General features: G+C 42.5%; 1 pseudogene; it reads left to right on the top strand.

Annotated features, from left to right (window-relative positions):
- Nucleotides 1-1225: 1225 nt before the first annotated feature.
- Nucleotides 1226-5445, top strand: LOC142140027 (olfactory receptor 52P1-like; annotated as a pseudogene).
- Nucleotides 5446-5669: the final 224 nt, after the last annotated feature.

Here is a 5669-nt window from a genome sequence, read left to right as displayed (position 1 = left end):
TATCTACTAAATAATTTTTAGCACTCCTCAGTGTTTTTGGGGTGTCCTCCCTAATTGTGCATTAATATTTCTGGCTGTCAAAAGTCATATCTGTCAGCAGTATCTACTAAATAATTTTTAGCACTCCTCAGTGTTTTTAGGGTGTCCTCCCTAATTGTGCATTAATATTTCTGGCTGTCAAAAGTCATAACTGTCAGCAGAATCTACTAAATAATTTTTAGCACTCCTCAGTGCTTTTGGGGTGTTCTCCCTAATTGTGCATTAATATTTCTGGCTGTCAAAAGTCATAACTGTCAGCAGAATCTACTAAATAATTTTTAGCACTCCCCAGTGGTTTGCGCTCAGAATGGATTCAAAGCAGTCCACATATGATCTAAATGAGCAACCAGGTTCTGTCACCAGTCCTGATGTTAGTGTTCCCAGTACGTCATCTGGCCAAGGCGATGTCAAACAACAGAGTGTTTTCAAATTAGTGCAAAAAACAAAAACCAAAAAAAAATTTACTGTATTGAAGCGAAAAAGAAGTGTAACTGAGCAAAAGTTAAGTGACGATAAAAAAAAAATTGCAAGCATGCCATTCTACACACGCAGTGGCAAAGAGAGAATGAGGCCTTCACCTTTGGCTATTAGTGGAAGATCCCAAAAAGTTACCCAGCCTACAATTGGTGCACAACTACTGTTACGCGTCAAAGCCGAGCTGCAAGATAACAGTGAGGCATTACAGGAGAATATTTGCTCTGATTCACAAATGACAACAATCCCTGTGGAGAGTCCATCCAACAGTGGGATGTCTAATCGTGAGCATTCTGCTGATGTGTGCCTTAATAGCCCGAGTGTAGCCGGTGATACCCAAATTGAGGATGCCACTTTGGAATTAGAAGAGGATGAGGGGGAGATTTGTGTAGGCGACGAGGGCGCTAATGAGGATGTTGATGAGGATTAGGTTGTTTGTGTAAGTCCTGCACCAGTGGCAGCAGTTCTGGCACGTGACAAGAAAAAGGCCATTGTCATGCCTGGGCATAAAACAAAAAAATCCACTTCTCTATGTGTGGAATTATTTCTACCCAAATCCAGACAACAATTGTATAGCCATTTGTAGTGTATGTGAAGCCACAGTCAGTCGAGGGAGGGACCTTAACCATCTTGGAACCTCGTCTATGTTACGCCATTTAACATTTAATCATGGCAAAGTGTTGGGAAAAGCTGAAAGTTCTTCCCAAAAGAATACAAGCACTCCCTCATCAGCTAAGACCCTCCGCTCACCGACATACCGACGGCTACAAAATACACCCACCACACCATCCTCATCAATATCCTCAGTAGCGCTCGGAGTTAGCCCGGCATCCCACTTAAGGCTGGATGACTCCGGCACTATTATTGATTCCTCTGAAGAAAGCGTTAGTCCTGCTGCTGCTGTTGCTGCTGCTGGGGGTGAATCGTCATCCCAGAGGCAGGTGAATAAAATGAGCAGTCCTACATTTCAGCAATTAACTGTGAAACAATCATTTGCGAGGGGAAGCAAATATGACAGCAGTCACCCAGTCGCCAAGCGAATCACAGACGCCATGGCTGCAATGTTAGTGTTAGATCTGCGTCCAATCTCCACAATAAACGCAGCTGGTTTTTCACAGTTAATTGAGGTTTTGTGTCCGCGTTACAGAATTCAATCGCGACACCATTTCTCCCGTAAAGCTATTCCACAACTATACCAAAAAGTGTGTAAAAATGTAGAGATTGCGCTGAAAAATGCCATTCTGCCCACTGTTCACTTAACCACAGATATGTGGACAAGTGGAAGTGGCCAAACCAAAGACTATATGACTGTGACAGCCCACTGGGTTGGTCATTCACCTTCACCAGCAGGAACAGCAGCAGCATGTACACCACTACGTAACATTTGTCACAGGCAGGCCACTCTTTGTATCACCGGCTTCACTAACAGGCATACGGCTGACAATTTGTTACGCAAACTGAGAGATGTGATTGATGCATGGCTTATACCACTCGGACTCTCCCCAGGGTATGTCATTTCAGATAACGCCAACAATATAGTGCGAGCATTACAGCTGGGTGATTTCCAACATATTCCCTGTTTTGCTCACACCATCAACTTGGTGGTGCAGAGCTTCCTACGAAATAACCGTGAGGTGCAGGAGATGCTTTCGGTGGCCCGTAAAATTTCAGGCCATTTCAGGCATTCAGCCACAGCATGTAGGAGATTACAGCAGCTCCAAGAGCAGTTTAACTTGCCCTGCCACCAACTTAAGCAAGAGGTGGTAACTCGGTGGAATTCCACCCTGTACATGCTTCTGAGGATGGAGGAACAGCGCAAAGCCATCCAAGCATATTGCACAAGTCATGACATTGGGAAAGGAGGGGGGATGTATTTCACTCTTGCACAGTGGGGAATCCTTTCAGTGCTGTGCAAGGTGCTGAAACCATTTGAAGTTGTGACATGTGAGGTCAGTGCTGACTCTACTAGTTTGAGCCAAGTCATTCCTTTAATTAGACTATTGGAAAAGCAGCTTGAGAAAATGAAGGAGGAGCTGAAAGCAAGCAATTCAGCAAAGTATGTTGGCCTTGTCGATCAAGTACTTAATTCGCTTCACAATGATCCTCGAGTTATTAAGATCTTGAACTCGGATAAGTACGTTTTGGCCACTGTGCTTGATCCAAGGTTTAAAACCTACATTGAGTCTTTACTTGTAAATGAGCGAGATGTGAACTTTTGCAAGGAGCTATTGCTCAGCAAGTTGGCCGCTGAACTGGGCCTCGGCTTGACGACGTGTCCTCCTTCACTTTCTCAAGCTGTTGCTCGTAAAAAATTAAATTTCCAAAAAAGAAGCAGGGAAGACACAGGGGGCAGACGAGAACAATTTAACATCTGGGCTGGTTTGAAGGATTTTTCAAAAAAATGTGTCACTTTGCCCATAACTCCATCCAATATGAGTATAAACATGCAAAGGATGGTGGAGGATTACTTTCAAGAGGTAGTTGATATGGAAATGTCAGACAGTCCCTTTCCTTACTGGGAAGAAAAGCAGGCCATTTGGAAACCCATGTACAAACTTGCTTTGCAATATCTAAGCTGCCCACCCTCCAGTGTGTACTCTGAACGAGTGTTCAGCACAGCAGGGAACTTAGTCAGTGATCGCCGTAGAAGGTTACTTCCCAAAAATGTGGAGAAAATGATGTTTATAAAAATGAACTACATCTTCCACGAGGAAGGCCTTCACCATCCAAGACATCCAAGCACTGACTGTTCTCTAATGGCGGATTCAAGCGGCGATGAATTGATAGTCTGTGATGATGACGTACACACTGATGAGGGTGAGGATTAAGCTGAAGATGATGCCGATAACATCTTTTTAAAACTTTCTATGTAAGTGTAGGGTGCAATCTACCCCCAAAGAGGAAAGGGACTTGTGGCATTTCCATATCACATACCATCTTGAAAGGCTGCTGTTAGGGCAATTTATCCTTAAGGGTAGGGTGTCATAGACAGAGTGACCCTAAACTGGCTTTGTCCATTTTTCATAATATTGTACAGTCTATAATGGCTGAATTTTTGGGTATTTTATACAAGTGGAGGGGGGCCTAGAGAGACAGAAACCAAACTGGCTTTTTCCATGTCAATTAATATTGTACAGTCTATAATGGCTGAATTTTTTGGTATTTTATACAAGTGGAGGGGGGCCTAGAGAGACAGAGTGACCCCAAACTGTCTTTCTCCATGTCAATTAATATTGTACAGTCTATAATGGCTGAATTTTTTGGTATTTTATACAAGTGGAGGGGGGCCTTGAGAGACAGAAACCAAACTGGCTTTCTCCATGTCAATTAATATTGTACAGTCTATAATGGCTGAATTTTTTGGTATTTTATACAAGTGGAGGGGGGCCTTGAGAGACAGAAACCAAACTGGCTTTCTCCATGTCAATTAATATTGTACAGTCTATAATGGCTGAATTTTTTGGTATTTTATACAAGTGGAGGGGGGCCTTGAGAGACAGAAACCAAACTGGCTTTCTCCATGTCAATTAATATTGTACAGTCTATAATGACTGAATTTTTTGGTATTTTATACAAGTGGAGGGGGGCCTTGAGAGACAGAAACCAAACTGGCTTTTTCCATTTCTTTACATATTTAACTATAAGTTTAGGGTGTAATATACATTCAAAGACGATGGCTGCATTGCCAATATGCATAGATGGAGAGGAAGACAATCTGTTTTGTGTGTAGAATAGGCCTACCAACGAAGAATTAAACTGTTTTTTTGGATGATTTATTACCTCAACAATTAGATTACTTGTCTCTAAAACACTTGGAGCACTAAATTGGGTTAATTTAGGCCCAAAAACATGGATTTTCCCAAAAAATAGCAAAACAAAACCAAACAAAACCAAAACCAAAACCAAAACACGCAATGGCGGTTTTGCAAAACCAAAACCAAAACCAAAACACGACGGTAATCCAGATCCAAAACCGAATCCAAAACCAAAACACGGGGGTCAGTGACCATCTCTACTTTCTACCAACCTGAGAATTTCATATTGACCGGGATTCCCGGCCTGGAGGCCGCCCATTTCTGGATCTCTATCCCGATGGTAATCATGTATGCCCTCACTATCCTGGGGAACAGTGTCTTGCTCTACATCATTATGCACAATGAGAAGTTTCACAAACCAATGTATCTCTTCCTCTCCATGATGGCAATCATTGACCTTGTGGCATCAGCAACCACCACCCCCAAAATCCTCTCCATCTTCTAGTTCAGCTCTAAGGAGATCGACTTTAATGCATGTCTGTCCCAGCTCTTCTTCATTCATGCCTTCTCCATGATGGAGTCTACGGTTCTGTTGGCTATGGCTTTTGACCGTTATATTGCCATTTTCCACCCTCTCAGATATACCTCTGTCCTAACTAATTCCACTATTGCCAAGATTGGGGTTCTAGCAATACTCAGAGGTTCTGTCTTTATGGCACCAGCTCCATTCCTGATAAGGAGGTTGTCCTACTGCAGAACCAACATCATCTCTCACACGTACTGTGAACATATGGCTGTAGTGAAGATCGCTTGCATGGACACAACTATAAATCAGATATATGATATAACTGTGGCTCTGCTGGTAATATCCATGGATGTTATGTGTATAAAAATATCTTATTGTGCCATCGGTAGGATAGTCCTTAGACTCTCCTCTAAGGACACTCGTCACAAGGCTCTTGGTACCTGTGGCCCTCATATCTGTGTCCTTCTGATCTCAGTCATTCCGGCACTCTTCTCCTTCTTCACACACAGATTTGGACACAACATCCCCCTCCACATTCACATTATTTTCGCTAGCCTGTATATTCTCATTCCACCCATGTGCAACCCCTTGATTTATGGGGCAAGAAACAAGGAGATTCGAGAAAGTATAGCCATCATTTTTCAATCCTGACTTTTTATGCAGCAGATATTATAATGTGGCCACATTTTATTAAATCTTTCTGTTATATTTTATAGTATTTAGTAATTGGACAAAGGGCAAAACTGTCAATTCCCCTGACAACGTCGGCTATATCACCAATGACAATATAATACTGGAAGATTCAGCTAGTTATCCCTTTGGTTTTGGACTTAGGAGAAACGCTCCCTGACAATGGAGGTGATGTGTGACATGTT

This window comes from Mixophyes fleayi, chromosome 2 (genome assembly GCF_038048845.1).
Source record: "Mixophyes fleayi isolate aMixFle1 chromosome 2, aMixFle1.hap1, whole genome shotgun sequence".
Classification (NCBI taxonomy): domain Eukaryota; kingdom Metazoa; phylum Chordata; class Amphibia; order Anura; family Limnodynastidae; genus Mixophyes; species Mixophyes fleayi.
The sequence above is the reverse complement of the archived record's forward strand: the minus strand, read 5'-3'. Positions and strand labels throughout refer to the sequence as shown.